Here is a 16,173-nt window from a genome sequence, read left to right on the forward strand (position 1 = left end):
TCACCAGCCTCCACTTCCCACACACACCCGCCCAAGATGGCATCCATCATAACACAAACACACCTGTGTTCAGATTTGGGACTCTCCAAAAGTCTCCAACAGACTCAACCCCATCCAAGTGAGAGTGAAAGCTGGTTTCATGATGTGGATGGATTCAGACCCCTTGGCCAAAGCAATCTGGGGCAAGGCTGGCATTCACCAGCCATCTAAAACAGCCATTTTCATCTCACAGCACACTCTGAAGGCGCTCAAAATGCTCAAGGCACATCATCGGTTTTGGGACAATTGACACCGCACTGCCGGTGGGGGGCTCACCTCCCCCAGTGACCCTACTAATAAATGACCCTCCCACAAACTCCCGTGGCACACCAGCAGACCATTCTCCACACACTTATGTGCCACAGTAGTGTGGCTGAAAATCACTGATCTAAAAGCTCAAAGGGGTGAAGCCCAAGAACCATGTGGTTTTCTGCATCAAAGGTGCCCAACTGTCCCAGCTTCTGACCTCTGCTCGTCGGTCTCCAGCTCCACCAGGATGTTCTCTTGCTCCTCCTTCACCCGCAGGGACACATAGGAGTCCAGGTCAGGCTTGGGAACTGCAAGGAAGAGCGAGGAGCACAAACACACACGCACATGGGGAAGAAGGTTGTGCTGTTTCACTGCATTGACCCGAAGAAGAGCCCTGTTGGCTCAGGCCAAAGGCCCCTCTTGTCCAGCTTGTTTGCTGGAGTCTCTTCTTCTAAAAAAAAAAAAAAATTGGAAGCCATTCGGGGCAGGGAACCAGGCTTTCATTCTTCTGGTCATATCAACCACTTTGTGGACTTTGGTTGGAAAGCAATATATAAATCCTCTTACCAATACAGGTGGGACCTTGGCATCCACTGATTTGACTCACCACTGCTACTGGGATCCACCTTTAAATGCCTTGTGACAAGGAGAAAAATCCCTTGTTTTTCCCATTTGCCAAAATTTCCCATTTCCCAGTTAACAAAATCCCATTTCCTACCTTTGTGCTGTGAAATAATTAGAATTTCATTCCACTAGATTCCATTATTCACCCCATCTAGTGGCTGAATGCCGTTTCTCAAACTGTGGGTTAGGACCCACCAGGCTTCCAAGTGGCTAGTTGCACGGGCTTCCAAGGACTGGCTTTCCTCTCTCCCCTGTTACTGTGTGCGGATGTTCAAACCAAGCCCAGGTGGAATCCACTGGCCTGGCCTTTGTCTTCGTTTTGGATATTCATTTTGTTCCCTCCTCTGTTCTCTTCAGTGCCCCAGACTTCTATTTCTACTCCATACTGTTAATTGCACGTTCCAGCAATGCAAAAACACACATGATCCAGGGCCATGTGTTCCAGACACACATGAAACTAGCAGGGGGGGAGCTGATCGGAACCTGGGAATTCTGAGAACTGAACTGTGTGATCTGCTGCTGGGACCTGGTCTTTTGGGTCTGAAGGTATAAGTTTCACTTCCCTGGGTTTGGATTGTACTAACACATTGTCAGGAATATGTGCAGTTCAGGCCTAGCAGCATTGCAAAGCCTGAACCAAAGTAACCCAGTAACCTAGAAGTGGCTTGCATCCTAGCTGCAAGGAATTTACAACTCAATGGAAGGGGATAATGTAGCACCTCAGTAGCCAGAGAGGCGCCCAGGAATCCCCATTGGGGAGGGGGAGAACTAAGAGGGCTAGCATCCAGCCCCACTTCAAGAAGATTCTGTCCCCAAGAGTTCTGATTGGTCAGTTCAAATAAGTACAGAATCACCCCATCCTGTTGGCATGAGAAGTGTAAGAACAGAGCCCAGGGGGGTGTGTTGGTCTTTTTTTCCTTTGTCTTTTGCCTTGTCTCTTGGTGGTAAAGGTGGTGGGTGCACATCCTGCCCCACCAGGACCATGTGGCCTCATAGGTAACTGGGCTAAAGTTCTACAAAAGAAGCTGACCCGGGTGAGAGTTAGAAAATAATAGAGATAGCCAGTTAGCTTTATTATTTCAATGCTGATATGTTTCCTAGAAGTTTTTATGCCTCTAGCATTTGCTGACTTTTGTAACTTTTGTAACCCTATGTACTTAATAAAGTAAAAATCCTTTTACCATGTTGTTTCATTGTCTGTTGGGGACAAAGGTTCAGAATCCTGGCTAGCCGTTCAGCAAGCTACCAAAAATCCTCATTGTGGACTAGTAACTTGAGGACTGAGACTTTAAGTAAAGAAAGTGCTCAATGCCTACAAGGGATATAGTTAAGCCTAGAGGGTCTCAGTGTCCCTGGACTGAGGCACTGGCACATATAGGGTGGTGGCAGTTCTACCAAACAGGGGTTCTTGAAGCTCTAGGATTCAGGAATCAAGAACTCTGAGCACCCAAAACCCTGGGAGTGTAAGACGAAGTATACGACACACATGTTCTCATTCATACAGGGAGCATGTGGGGCAACGTTCTGTATGGTGTCTTGATTGTTTTTTATTAGGCTAATAAAGTTTTTAAAAAAATAATAATACATTTTGGTGCTTCTGGAGAAGACCTGGGCTGCATTTCCACTACAGCTTTAACCCACGGTCAGTGCACTTCTCTCCCTCCAATGCATTCTGGGTGGGGGGGCTGTCGTTTGTTGAGGAATCTGGGACAGTGGCAGACCACCCAGCTCCGTGCCTCGGGGCAAAGACCCATTATGGCGCCCCCTGCAGGATGATGCCACCTCCCAAGCGCAAATCAGCTTTCATTTCCATCCACCCAGCCAGAATTGTGCAAATTCCAAACCAGTCTTTGTGGGTACAAAAACTTGGGAGCCTCCGAACTGACTTGAAGTCAATCGGACCCACACCCGCTCCCGGCAGCCCAGCCAGAGACAATCTCACTGCAGATCTCCTCACCCAACGGCCTCTGTTCAGGGCTTATTTTTTACACGAAGCGCTCTCTGCTCAGGCCCCAGGTGACATCCTGCTAATTACCTGGACAGGTCAGCCTTCCCCACATTAGACCATGGCTGCAAAACTAACCATGCTTTCCTGAGAGTAAACCCCATTGAACAAAATCGGTCTTACTTCTGAGTAGACCTGGTAAGGATTGTGCCCCATCTCTCTGACTCCCCCTTCCTGCTTCTCGGGTAAGATGAATTCTGAAATGTTACATGTTCAAGGGGGGAGTAAACTGATATGTCCTTGCAGAGGTGGATCTGGAAGGGAGCAAGTGGGGCAAATTCCCCAGGTGTGAGGCAAGGCTAGCTGGAGAGGGGTGCTGATGCAATGCACCCCCCCCCCGGCGTGGATTCCTGTTTAAAACAAAAAAAATTGGTTGTGTTGGCGAAGCGCTCGTCTTCGCAGCTTTTTTTTTACAAGCCGTAGCATGTTTGGGGCTTAGGGAGGCCCATTTGCTTTTCCCCGCCCCCTGAGCCACGGAGCTTCCATCCTGCAGCCTCGCTGGCCCTCCTCAGCCTTCTTTGCAGCTTTCTTCCAAGCCACAGTGTGTTGAGGGTTGCCTTTCCTGCTCCTCCTTTACCTGGATGGTCCAGTGTTTGCTTTTTTGTCAGTGCTCAGGTGCTCCTCTGTTCATCAGCCAATGACATGTATTCAGATGTGCTTTCCCCTGCCCCCTGACCTCCTGTCCTACTGTTCCCATCCTGCTGGCATCCTTTTTTACTTCCTGGCACCAGAGCATTGCTGGAGTTCAACAGAAAGCATCGCCCATCCGTAAGCAGGAGGAAAGAAACCTGTATTTCCTTTCTTGGGAAGCGGGTAGAGGCAAGATGGAGCAGTGCTTTCCATGCTGGTGTCTCTGGACACTCAGTGCTTTTCCATGCTGGAGTCATCTAGCAGGACTCTTCCTCTGTCTTATGTCTACTGCTGGACTAGATGGGCCTTGGCCTGATCCTGCTGGACTCGTCCCTCTGCTCTTCAGTGAACCACCCACACAGATCCGTGTTGCTCTCAGTCTAGGTGCTTTCCAATGCTGGTGTCTGTGGACCAATCCAGCAGGGCTTTACCAATGCTCGGATGTGAACAGTTCATGCCTATTATTGGGTGGTCTTAGTGCTTTCCAAGCTGGTGTCTCTGCACTGATCCAGCAGGGCTCTGACTATGTCTACTGCTGCAAATCTAGCCTTTTGTGCTGTTGTGCTGCTTTTCCCCTGGGGGCTGGGGATAAGAATAGGCCCTCAGTTTGGCTGTACTTGTCGTAAGAGGCAACTAAACAGCCACCGGGTAGATGGGACTCATCAGCCTGGGAAGGCAGCTCATCTGAGAGAAGGAAAACTCTGATCCCAAACCTCCACTGCCTTGTGGCTACATCCAGTTATGGAAAAGGCTTCAGGAATCAACCTCGAGGCAAAATCTGGAGCCGGAGTCCCTGAGGCAGTTCATGGCTGAACACAGTCACGTTCTGGCAACTCCTGCGATGCCGCTGGAACCAACCCTATTGGCCTCTGCCTTTCCATTGGACCATTTCAGCGACGTGGAGAGGGGGGATTTGCTGCATGGGTAACAGCCTATCCTCCATACCTACTTTACCCAGGCTTCGCGCACTGGAGAGGACACTCTGTTCCAGAACCACCATTCAGAGCGTGACACCATAGTCTTCCGAGACTGAAGGATGCCAACAAGCTGCTTTTCAGCACTGCGCTGTGTCCCTTTGGCAGCTCTATGTGGGAAACCTCTGCAGCTGCAAAACACAGGACCATGTTGAGGTTTTCCCCAATATTAACATTAACAGCACATGCATGCTGGAGAATAATGCAACCACTCAGAAGAATTCTCATTATGTACGCATCCTGCAGACATCTATTCGTGATACTCAACAGAAGGGTCCATCGAGTTCCATATTCTTCATTTTATTCATTGAAAATTAACCTAACATCATACATGGTGTGTTTTAAAAAAAAAATAAAATCACATAGTTTTAAATCAAAGTAACACAAAGAAAACATTTAATTAATTAATTAATTAATTAATTAATTAATTAATTAATTAATTAATTAAATGGAGGACTCCAAAATTTTCCACTCCCCGAGTGACATTGCCCCAGCCGACAAAAGGGTCCCCTATATAACCAATAAAAATAACCCATAACCCATGTAAATGAGAGAGACCATCTGATTGCGCAGAGCAGAAATGGCCAGTGGAACAGAGAGGTCGGCATCTGCAGCCAGCTTCCAGTGTTGATCTTGAAAAACTTGGACCTATTCAGAATGCATCAGAGGAAGAAGTTCAAAGAAAGGAGGATGGAGGCCAGGTGGCTCAGAACTGCAGTGCGAAGAGAAATGAGTGAGGTGAGGAAGATATGAAGTTCCTAAGAACTAAGAGAGCCAGGGACCATCTTGCATCTGGCTGGGGAGGGGGGGCGGGGGAATGCTACATTTGATCAAGAGGGCAAAGAAGTCTAAACATCTGTTTCCTCTGCCAGTGTTCCAGAAAGCCAAAAACCAGGTGGGTCATCAGAGTGCAGCTGGTCTGGTGGGGGAACCTAGGGTTCTTTTCTCCACCTCGGTGGGCACCACCACTGGACAGGAGAAGACGACAGTGCCGCTGGGGGAGGCAATGTTCTCCTCACAGCTAAAGGAAAGTTCTGGTTTCCCAAGAACCAGTGACCGAGGCCCCTGGCTGAATACCCAGCTTTCAGGGTACGGGAGAGGGTGGCAAAGAGGTAGTCTGTGCCAGACACTGCCCTCAAGCAAGAATGCTGGGTCTCGTTGTCCCAGGAGTCCTCTCTCCTGTTCCATACCCTCAAATTTTCCATGGCAGGAGGTGTGGTCTGGAGGTTGAGTTGTTGCCCTGCCTGAAGGAGCTAAGTGGGAGTAACTCTTGTCACAGCTTGGATGGGGGACTGAATCTGCAGAGTAGCCCTTGTTAGAGAACAGAGCCATGGGGAGTCCCTGTGATAAGCTGCCAGGAGACGGTGGAGGAGTGTGGAGGTCCTCAGCTGCCAAGACTGAATAACAGCCTGGCTGATTTGCCACTGCTCCCACAGGAAGCTTGGAAGGCATGTGAGCTCTGCAGCAAAAAGAAGGATGACCCCACCCTGAAGGGAAACATCTGGAAATGAAGGCATTTTGAAATTTCTCTTGCCAGCCAGGCGGAGGAAGGAGGAATTTGTGACTCTGCCTCTGGAAAGGGGTGGTCAAATTCATACTCGATCAATACAGCAAAAGTGGCTCAACTCCTGTTTGCTCTTGCAGACTTCCTGGGAGCAGAGCAAATGCAGCCCCCTGTGCAAAAGACTCTGGGGCTAACCAGGTGGAAGAATGTGGAAATCGTCACTCTACCTTGGCTGGGCACCACCAGTGAGTATGCTGATGCCTGACGTTATGGAAATGGGTGGGAAAAGCTGAAGACAGACACGAAGACTCTTCTCTCCAGCATCTCCATAGAATGGGAAATGAACACTTTCCCATACACAGAGGTGCTCACGTCCCTGATCCGCAATCTTCTCCACATATCTAAAGGAGAGACCTGGTTTCCCAAGAGCCAGGGTTCAGGGAGCCTTCCGGGTTCAGGGGAGGCTGACTGAGGGATGCTCAGTGCCAGGGAAGGACCTCAAGCAATACTGCCGGGTCCCTTTGACCAGGGTCTGCCCAAGGGCTGTGTTGGAGGGCATGCAGGTCCACCAGGTAGATGACTTGGATCTCCTATTCCAAAAGGATAGGAGGTCCAAGTTCACAGCAAGGAGGACGGAGACCCGATGGCTGGCACTCAAGGGCAGGAGGCAAGCACCAAAGACATGGAAGAAAAAACATTCCCCCCCCCCCACACACACACATTCACTCACTTGCTTAGAATGCACTGAGAGTCTTGGATCAAAACTTGTTACTCGACCAAGTACTCTGTGTCAGAGCAAGAAAAGATAACCGCCTCTATGCCTTTATTTCTACTGGTAGGAACACGGTAGCCTCCATGTAATTGGTTTTAATGACTCTTGTATGATTGGACACCATTTTGTCATTTTTCAAAAGAACCGCACTAGAAGCATGCTTGAGGCATGCTAGAAGTGTCACTTCCTCCTATCTCTCCAGCATCTCCATAGGACAGTAAATGAACAATTTCCCATACACGGAGGTGTCCCCATCCCTGATCCGCAACCTTCTCCTCACATCTAAAGGAAAGACCTGGTTTCCCAAGAGCCAGGGCTCGGGGAGCCTTCAGGGTTCAGAGGAAGCTGGCTGAGGGGTGCTCAGTCCCAGGGAAGGACCTCAAGCTGTACCGCCGGGTCCCTCTGAGTGCGTCTGGTCAAGGGATGTGTTGGGGGGCACTGCCTCTTTCTCTTCCCTGATCAGTTTTTCTTCTATCACCTGCAGATCCCCCAGGCTGACCTGGGCACCCCAGGTATATGTATATATACTGTACCTCCAGGTATATACCACCCATAGGTATAGTTCACAGAGCAGGAGCTGGGAAGGTTTGACAGTGACTCCCTACCTAGTGCTGTGTCCTGAGGGCCAGGGTCCTGGAGCGCCTGATAACGGAGGGACTGCTGGACTTGGACACAGCCAGGGAGGTGGGTTTGACTCTGGGAAGGAGTGTATAAAAATTACACTCAGAAATTTGGAAAAAATGGCTCAGCTTCTCTTTCCTCTTGCAGTCTTCCAGGCAGCAAAGGGGTCACCTGGGACCAAGACTATGCAGCCGGTCGGGTGGCAGAAAGTGGAGAGCTAAACTCCACCTCGGCTGGGCACCACCAGTAAGTATGCTTATACTTGATGTTCTGGAAATGCTGGACATGCTGGGGAGCTAAAGGGAGATTCTCCTCTCCAGCATCTCCATAGAATTGGGTAGTGAACACTTTCCTACACACAGAAGTGCCCACACCCCTGGGGAGCAATCTTCTTCCCACATCTAAAGGAGAGACCTGGTTTCCCAAGAGCCAGGGCTCAGGGGATCCTTCAGGGTTCAGGGGAGGCTGACCGAGGGGTGCTCAGAGCCTGGGGAAGACCTCAAGCAATACTGCTGGATCTCTTTGACCAGAGTCTGGCTAAGGAGTCTTTTGGGCGGCAATTCCCTGCTGGAGGGCGCTGCCTCTGTCTGTTCCCTGACCAGATTCTCTTCTATCACCTGCAGGTCCCCCAGGGTGATGAGCTGGGCCTCCTTTTCGTAAAGGAACGGAGGTCCAAGTGCAGACTCAGGAGCATCAAGGCTCGGTGGCTGGCGCTCCAGCGCAGGAGGGATACATCCCAGGTGAGGAAGAAAAACACTCCTGCACAGACATACGGAAGGAGAGAGTGCACCAAAATGGAATTTCAGTAGAGAATCGGTAGGGAGCCACAGAGCCTTCCTTTGGGTTCTGTGGAGGTGCTGCATGGGAGCTGTCCCTTGGGGACCTCAAGGGAGATTCTCCTCTCCAGCATCTCCATAGGATGGGTAGTGAACACTTTCCTACACACAGAAGTGCCCACACCCCTGGGGAGCCATCTTCTCCCCACATCTAAAGGAGAGACCTGGTTTCCCAAGAGCCAGGGCTCAGGGATCCTTCAGGGTTCCGGAGAGGCTGGTTGATGGGTGCTCAGAGCCCGGGGAGGACCTCAAGCAATACAGCTGGGTCTCTTTGACTGGGTCTGACCCAGGGCTCTGTGGGGGGGGCACTTCTCTTTTGGGGGGCGCTTCTCTTTTGGGGGGCACTGCCTCTGTCTGTTCACTGACCAGTTTCTCTTCTATCATATGCAGGTCCCCCAGGCTGACGACTTGGACCTCCTACTTCTAAAGAGTAGGAGAGCCAAGTTCGCAGCACAGAGAGCGGAGGCCCGGTTGCTCTCATTTGAAGAAAGGAGTCAGTCACCAAAGGATTATGAAGAAACGCCCCCCACACAGACATACATAGAGCCTTCAGCGTACAGGAGAGGCAGGCTGTGGGGTGCCCAGTGGCAGGGAAAGACCTCAAGTCTCCCTGCATCTTCAGCTGGTAATAGACTCGATCGTCTCACGGATCTTGACATCCATGGACGCTGTTTCCTGCTGCTTAGAGGTGGAGCCAAGAAGTTGCTCATTTGGGCCTTCGAAGGATCATCCACCTCCACACCACTGTCTCAGCAGGCTGGCTTTGTTGATCATTACAGTCCACACTGATCACATAATTGATGGGATCTGGGTGTTGTGGGAGCCCCACTGGTTTCCTGGGGATCTCAGAGAATCACATGCAAACGCAGCCAGAGATCTGGTCAAACTGCTTCTCAAGACTGTCTTGGAGCTTGTTGTGTTTGATGTCGAGCCAGACGGCCTGAATGATGCTGGCACGAGTCTGTGTGTGAACGCCCAGCAAGCGAGCCAGACAGGGTCTGGTTTGTACTATGCAGGCTGGTGGTCCAGCCTGAGCAGCAGGGTGCATTTCACCTGGACACTGCCTGGGAACTTGGCCTGGAAGCCATCAGTCTCTTGGGTTGTGGGCATCTGGTTCCACTCTACCAGATGGTTTTTTGGGCTGTACAACTCTTTGTCCAGTTCCATTGCTAGGCTCTTGGGTCATTCAAGAGTTTGCCCTCCACACAAAGTTCCCATGAGGCTCTGTGTTCCCCACCTTCAGATTGCTCCTCGCCAGGTGTAAAGGTGTTGCAATGTCAATACGCAGTTTCTGCTTTTGCGTTACAGGTTCCTTGGCTGCCTCCTGGATCTCCATCCTCCTGCGGAAGATGTTCAGATCCGGCTTCCATCCAAAATCAGCAAATCCATGAGGGCCTGAGACTCTGCGACTAGCTCACGAATTCTCTGTGGTAGGACCTTGTCTGCCATCTTTTCAGTCCCCATCACTGGGTCAGCGATGGAGGCCGCTGGATCTGTGGAGCAAGCAGGCACTTCCGGAAGGGATCGATCATAGACGGTGGCATTCCAGGTCTCGGTGGAGAAGCTGTTCCATATGGAGGACCTGAGGGGGACCCCACTTGCAATCCTGCCACAGGCATCCAGACACCAGACAGCATCCCAGGGTGTTGGAACTGAGCTCCATTCCCCACTGGTCAGTATGGGGTGGCCCCGGCCAGGCTGGGTCCTCGCAGGAACTCACCTCCTCCCAGCCACAGTCGGAGCAGCCTGTGAAGAAACAGAGACAGAGCTCCTGTTAGAAGGACTTTCTACAGGGGGTGAAGGAACAAGACCCCATCAAGATTCAGCTGTTTTTGCTCAGCAACCCCTAAGTCCCTGCACTTCTCTTGGCAACCAGGGCAGGGCAGGGCTGGAACCGGGAGACAGGCGCACTCAGCTTCACACGCCCCGAGAGCCCACCATCTGGGATGCAGCCCCTCAGAGAGGTGACACCCCATGCCCTCAGACTTTCCATGATCCTTCCTCTCTTCTTCGGCTCCACTTTCCCTTTGTCCACCCACAGCCTCCTTAAGCAGCTGCCCTACGGCACCACCACAGAACCAAAGGCAGGCTCCCTGGATCCCTCCCGATTCCCTGCTGATATTCTGCCTCACTGCACTCTCTCTCTCTGTATGTGTGTGTGTGTGGAGGGCTTTTTCTTTCTCACCTGGGGTGCTCGCCTCCTGTTTTCCAGTGCCAGCCACTTGGCCTCCGCCCTCCTCACAGAGAACCTGGACCTCCTATTCTTTTCAAATAGGAGGTCCAAGTCCTCTGCCTGGGGGACCTGCATGAGATAGAAGAGAAACTGGTCAGGAAAGAGACAGAGGCAGTGCCCTCCAACAGAGAAGTGCCCCCCCCCCCCACACACACAGAGCCCTTGGCCAGACCCGGCAGTAGTGCTTGAATACTCACTGGAGGTGCCCAGCCGAGGTGGAGTTTCCGCTTCCAGGTCCCTCCACCCTGCTAGATTCTACCCCTTCTTGGACATACATGGCCACCCTATCTCCATCACGCCCCTCCCTGTCCCTCCTATAGGGTTGATAACCTGGGATTGCTGTATGTCATTGGTTCAAGAGACATAAGAACAAGAAACCCCAAACAAGCAATAGTATCCACTTCAGTTCCTCTGGCACTTTCCCAGCCCAATCTGGGATCCATGACCATCAATCTCCAAACCAATTCTCTGCCTTAGCCATCCATCCCAGAGATGGCTTGAGGCCAAAAAGGGAGTGACAAGGGCCAGGGCAGGGCAGGGTAAAGACTGCAGAGGTTCAGCACATCACATGAGCAAAACCACCGGAGCAGGTCTGGTGAGGGCCAGTATAAAGTGGAGTGGCACAAACACATTTGCCAAGAACATAAGAACATAAGAACAGCCCCACTGGATCAGGCCATAGGCCCATCTAGTCCAGCTTCCTGTATCTCACAGCGGCCCACCAAATGCCCCAGGGAGCACACCAGATAACAAGAGACCTCATCCTGGTGCCCTCCCTTGCATCTGGCATTCTGACATAACCCATTTCTAAAATCAGGAGGTTGCGCATACACATCATGGCTTGTACCCCGTAATGGATTTTTCCTCCAGAAACTTGTCCAATCCCCTTTTAAAGGCGTCTAGGCTAGACGCCAGCACCACATCCTGTGGCAAGGAGTTCCACAGACCGACCACACGCTGAGTAAAGAAATATTTTCTTTTGTCTGTCCTAACCCGCCCAACACTCAATTTGAGTGGATGTCCCCTGGTTCTGGTATTATGTGAGAGTGTAAAGAGCATCTCCCTATCCACTCTGTCCATCCCCTGCATCCCCTGGGCCAAGGCCAAGGCCCAGTGTTTTTGCACCTGTTTACTTCAGTCAGCCAGCCTCCCCTGAACCCTGATGGCTCCCCAAGCCCTGGCTCTTGGGAAACCAGGTCTCTCCTTCAGATGTGAGGAGAAGATTGCGGATCAGGGATGTGGGAACCTCCATAGATGGGAAAGTGTTTATTTCCCATTCTATGGAGATGCTTTAGAATAGTCTCGGGGCTTGAGGCAATGAGTAATCTTTCACTCACACGTGTTTTCACTGGAGGCTCTGTGGGACCCACCAGAACTTGGGTCAGGACCCACTTTGTGAGAAATCCACAGTGTGAGAAACCCTGACACCCACAGTGACCCACAGTGTGAGAAACCCTGACATCAAGTACTTGGTCAGGTAACACATTGCAATCCAAAACTCTCAGTGCACTCTGAGTGATTGATTGAATGTGTATGTCTGTTGGGGGGGGGGCGTTTCTTCTTCCTTACCTTTGGTGCTTGCCACCCACCAGGCCTCTGCCCTTCTTGCTGTGAACTTGGACCTCCAATTCTTTTGAAATAGGAAGTCCAAGTCATCAGCCTGTGGGACCTGCATGTGATAGAAGAGAAACTGGTCAGGAAAGAGACAGAGGCAGTGCTCTCCAACCAAGAGGTGAGCCCCCCCACAGAGCCCTTGGCCAGACCTGCTGAAAGGGACCTGGCAGTATTGCTTGAGGTCCTTCCCTGGCACTGAGCACCCCTCAGCCAGCCTTCCCTGAAGGCTCCCTGAACCCTGGCTCTTGGGAAACCAGGTCTCCCCTTCAGATGTGAGGAGAAGATTGCTCCTCAGGGACCTGGGAATCTCCGTATATGGGCAAGTGTTCATTTCCCATTCTATGGAGATTTTGGAGAGGAGAGTCTCCCTACATGTCCCCAGCGCATCCCATACCTTTCCATAACGTCTGGCATTGGCATACTCACTGGTGGTGCCCAGCTGAAGTGGAGTAACAATTTCCTCATTCCTCCACCTGGCCAGCCACAGAGTCTTTTGCACAGGGGGTCGCATTTACTCTGCTGCCAGGAAGTCTGCAAGAGCCAACAGAAGTTGAGCCATTTTTGCTATATTTACTGAGTGTAATATTTATGCCCTCAGACTTTCCCTCCTCCTTTCTCTCTTCTTTCTGCCTTCACTTTCCCCTCAGTCCATCCAGAACCTCCTTAGGCAGCTCCCCTACAGCACCACCACAGAACCCAATGGCAGGCTCTCTGGTTCCCTACTGATTCCCTACCAATATTCCTTCTCAGTGCAAACTATCGGAGTAGTCAAACATAAGGCTCATGAACCGAATGTGGCCCCCGGAAGCAATTTATCCGTCCCCTGTTATAATTGGGCTGTCCCAGCTTGATAATTGGGCTCTCTCATACAAGATTTGCACATTTTCTCTTTTGTCATTTGCAGATAATGAGTTTCTATTTGAGAACAAAAAGTTTATTTCTGGCCACCATCTGCTTAATGACAACACTTTCTCCTTAATGACATCACTTCCAGCCCTCAGCAGGCACCATGAATGCTAACTTTGGCCCTCTAGATGAAATGCTTTTGACATCCAAGCCTTATATCAGTGGTTCCCAACCTGGGGTACGGATACCCCTGGGGGTACTTGCCAGGACCTTTAAGGGTACTTCAAAAGGAAATGAATAATGGCGGGAAAAGGCAGGTCTGAATTAGAATGCCTTGAAAGGTTGGCAAGGAAGGAAGATAAGGAAACAGATCAGGGAGGTGTCAAAGAGGGACAGGGTTGTAATCATGGAGGAATTCAATTATCCTCACATCGACTGGGTCAATTTGTGTTCTGGTCACGAAAGAGAGACCAGATTTCCTGACATTCTAAATGACTGTGCCTTAGAGCAGCTAGTTATGGAGCCCACCAGAGGACAGGTGACTCTGGATTTAATATTGTGCAGTACTCAGGAATTGGTTAGAGATGTAAACGTTACTGAGCCATTGGGGAAAAGTGACCATGCTGCAATATGTTTTGACATGCACATCAGGGGAAGAGTACCAAGCAAATCTGACGAAAAACTCTTTACTTCCAACGAGTGGACTTCCCTCAAATGAGGAGGATGGTTAAAAGGAGGTTGAAAGGAAAGGTAAAAAGAGTTAAATCTCTCCAGAGTGCACGGAGGCTGCTTAAAACAACAGTAATAGAGACCTAGTAGAAGTGTATACCGCAAAGCAAGAAGGGCTCAACTAAGTCCAGGAGGGTGCCCACATGGCTAACGAGCCAAATTAGGGAGGCTATAAAGGGCAAGGAGGCTTCCTTCCATAAATGGAAGTCTTGCCCTAATGAGGAGAATAAAAAGGAACATAAACAGTGGCAAAAGAAATGTAAGAAGGTGATATGGGAAGCCAAGAGAGACTATGAGGAACACATGGCCAGCAGCATTAAGGGGAATAATAAAAGCTTCTTCAAATATGTTCGAAGGAGGAAACCCACCAGAGAAGCAGTTGGTCCTCTGGATGGTGAGGGAGGGAAAGGGGAGATAAAAGGAGACTTAGAGATGGCAGAGAAATTAAATGAGTTCTTTGCATCTGTCTTCACGGCAGAAGACGTTGGGCAGATACTGCTGCCTGAACGGCCCCTCCTGACCAAGGAATTAATTAGGATAGAGGTTAAAAGAGAAGATGTTTCAGACCTAATAGACAAATTAAAGATTAATAAGACACTGGGCCCTGATGGCATCCACCCAAGAGTTATTAAGTAACTGAAGAATAAAGTTGCTGATCTCTTGACAATAATATGCAACTCATCCCTTAAAATAGACACGGTACCACAGGAGGATAGCAAATGTCACACCGATCTTTAAAAAGGGAAGGAAAGGGGACCGGGAAACTATTGGCCGGTCAGCCTAACATCTATTCCAGGTAAGATGGTGGAATATCTCATCAAAGATAGAATCTCAAAACACATAGACGAACAAACCTTACTGAGGGAGATTCAGCATGGCTTCTGTAAGGGTAACTCTTGCCTCACAAACCTTTTAGAATTCTTTGAAGAGGTCAACAGGCTTGTGGATGCAGGAGAACCCATGGACATTATATATCTGGACTTTGAGAAGGTGTTCGACACAGTCCCTCACCAAATGCTACTGAGAAAACAGTCAGGGAATTAAAGGGCAGGTCCTCTCATGGATTGGGAACTGGTTGAAGACCAGGAAACAGTGAGTGTCAATGGACAATTTTCACAATGGAGAAAGGTGAAAAGCGGTGTACCCCAAGGATCTGTTCTGGGACCAGTACTTTTCAACCTGTTCATAAATGACCTGGAGTCAGGATTGAGCAGCAAGGTGGCTAAATTTGCGGACACACTAGACTTTTCCAAGTGGTGAGGACCAGAAGCGATTGTGAGGAGCTCCAGAAGGATATCACCAAACTAGGACAAAGGGCAGCAAAATAGCAGATGTGTTTCAATGTAAGTAAGTGTAAAGTAATACACAATGGGGGCAAAAAAATCAAAACTTCATATATAGGCTTATGGGTTCTGAGCTGTCTGTGACAGATCAGGAGAAAGATCTTGGGGTGGTGGTGGACAGCTCGATGAAAGTGTCGACCCAATGTGCGGTGGTAGTGAAGAAGGCCAATTCTATGCTTGGTAAGAAAAGCATAGCATCTTTCCTATGCCAGAGCAAATGCTCAAGTTGGCTTACAATTCAAGAACTAAAAATATACAATATATGAAACAAGAAATAAAATCATATGGTAGAGGGCAACTATTTCTACTGAAGCACTGCTATATAGACACAGGGGACAGCCAATGACACATCACCCTAATACAGGATGGTTTAAGCCCTCACCAAAAGACCAGGAGGTCTTAGTTCCCCCAGTAGAGAATTTCAGAGTTGTGGCTCCACTATAGTCTCACCCCCATCCCTTTAACTTGGGATAATGGCAGTACTTGAAGGATGACCTAAAAGAGTGGGCTGGAATGTATGGCAGACCATGAGGGAATGGGGAAGTTCTTCGTTCCCCTGGTAGGGAATTGCATTGCTGTGATGCCACTATAGAGAAGTCTCACCCCCTGTGCCACCATCCCTCTAACTTGGGATAATGGCAGCACTTGAAAGAGAGCCCCTCAGATGATCTAAGAGAGCAGGCTGGAATGTATGAAGGCTGTCTCTCAGATAACCTGGACCTAAACCATGAAGGGCTTTAAAGGCCAATGCCAATACCAAATCTCTGATTTTACTGATGTTCTATGTGCCTGTGTTTCTGCAGCCATCAGTGCCTGCAGTTTCATGTGCCAGCAATGTTTCTGCAGCCTGACCGTGCCATGGCAGTCCCATGCTGAGGGATGTTGAGATACTGTGGTTATTCCACACCCAGCTGTGCCAAGCTTATGGTTAGGATGAAACAGGCATGTCATTTAAAGCCCCTCTTTGTTCAGAATGAGATGTCCAACGGGTGCACAAATGCACCACTGCTGCATCTAGCCTATGGTGACATTCAAAATGTTGGGGTTGGTGCACAGCACCTCCCCTAATTGTCTCCCCTAATTTTTATTTATTTATTTGAAAGATTTCTATTCCATCTTTCCTTTAACAGAGCAAACGGTTCACAATTCAAGAT

At 49.8% G+C, this 16,173-nt stretch overlaps 1 pseudogene; it reads right to left on the reverse strand.

Moving 5' to 3' along the window:
* Positions 1-8,872: 8,872 nt before the first annotated feature.
* LOC136662432 (SWI/SNF-related matrix-associated actin-dependent regulator of chromatin subfamily D member 2-like) lies at positions 8,873-12,612 on the reverse strand (annotated as a pseudogene).
* Between the last annotated feature and the right edge of the window lie 3,561 nt (positions 12,613-16,173).

This window comes from Tiliqua scincoides, chromosome 11 (genome assembly GCF_035046505.1).
Source record: "Tiliqua scincoides isolate rTilSci1 chromosome 11, rTilSci1.hap2, whole genome shotgun sequence".
Taxonomy (NCBI): domain Eukaryota; kingdom Metazoa; phylum Chordata; class Lepidosauria; order Squamata; family Scincidae; genus Tiliqua; species Tiliqua scincoides.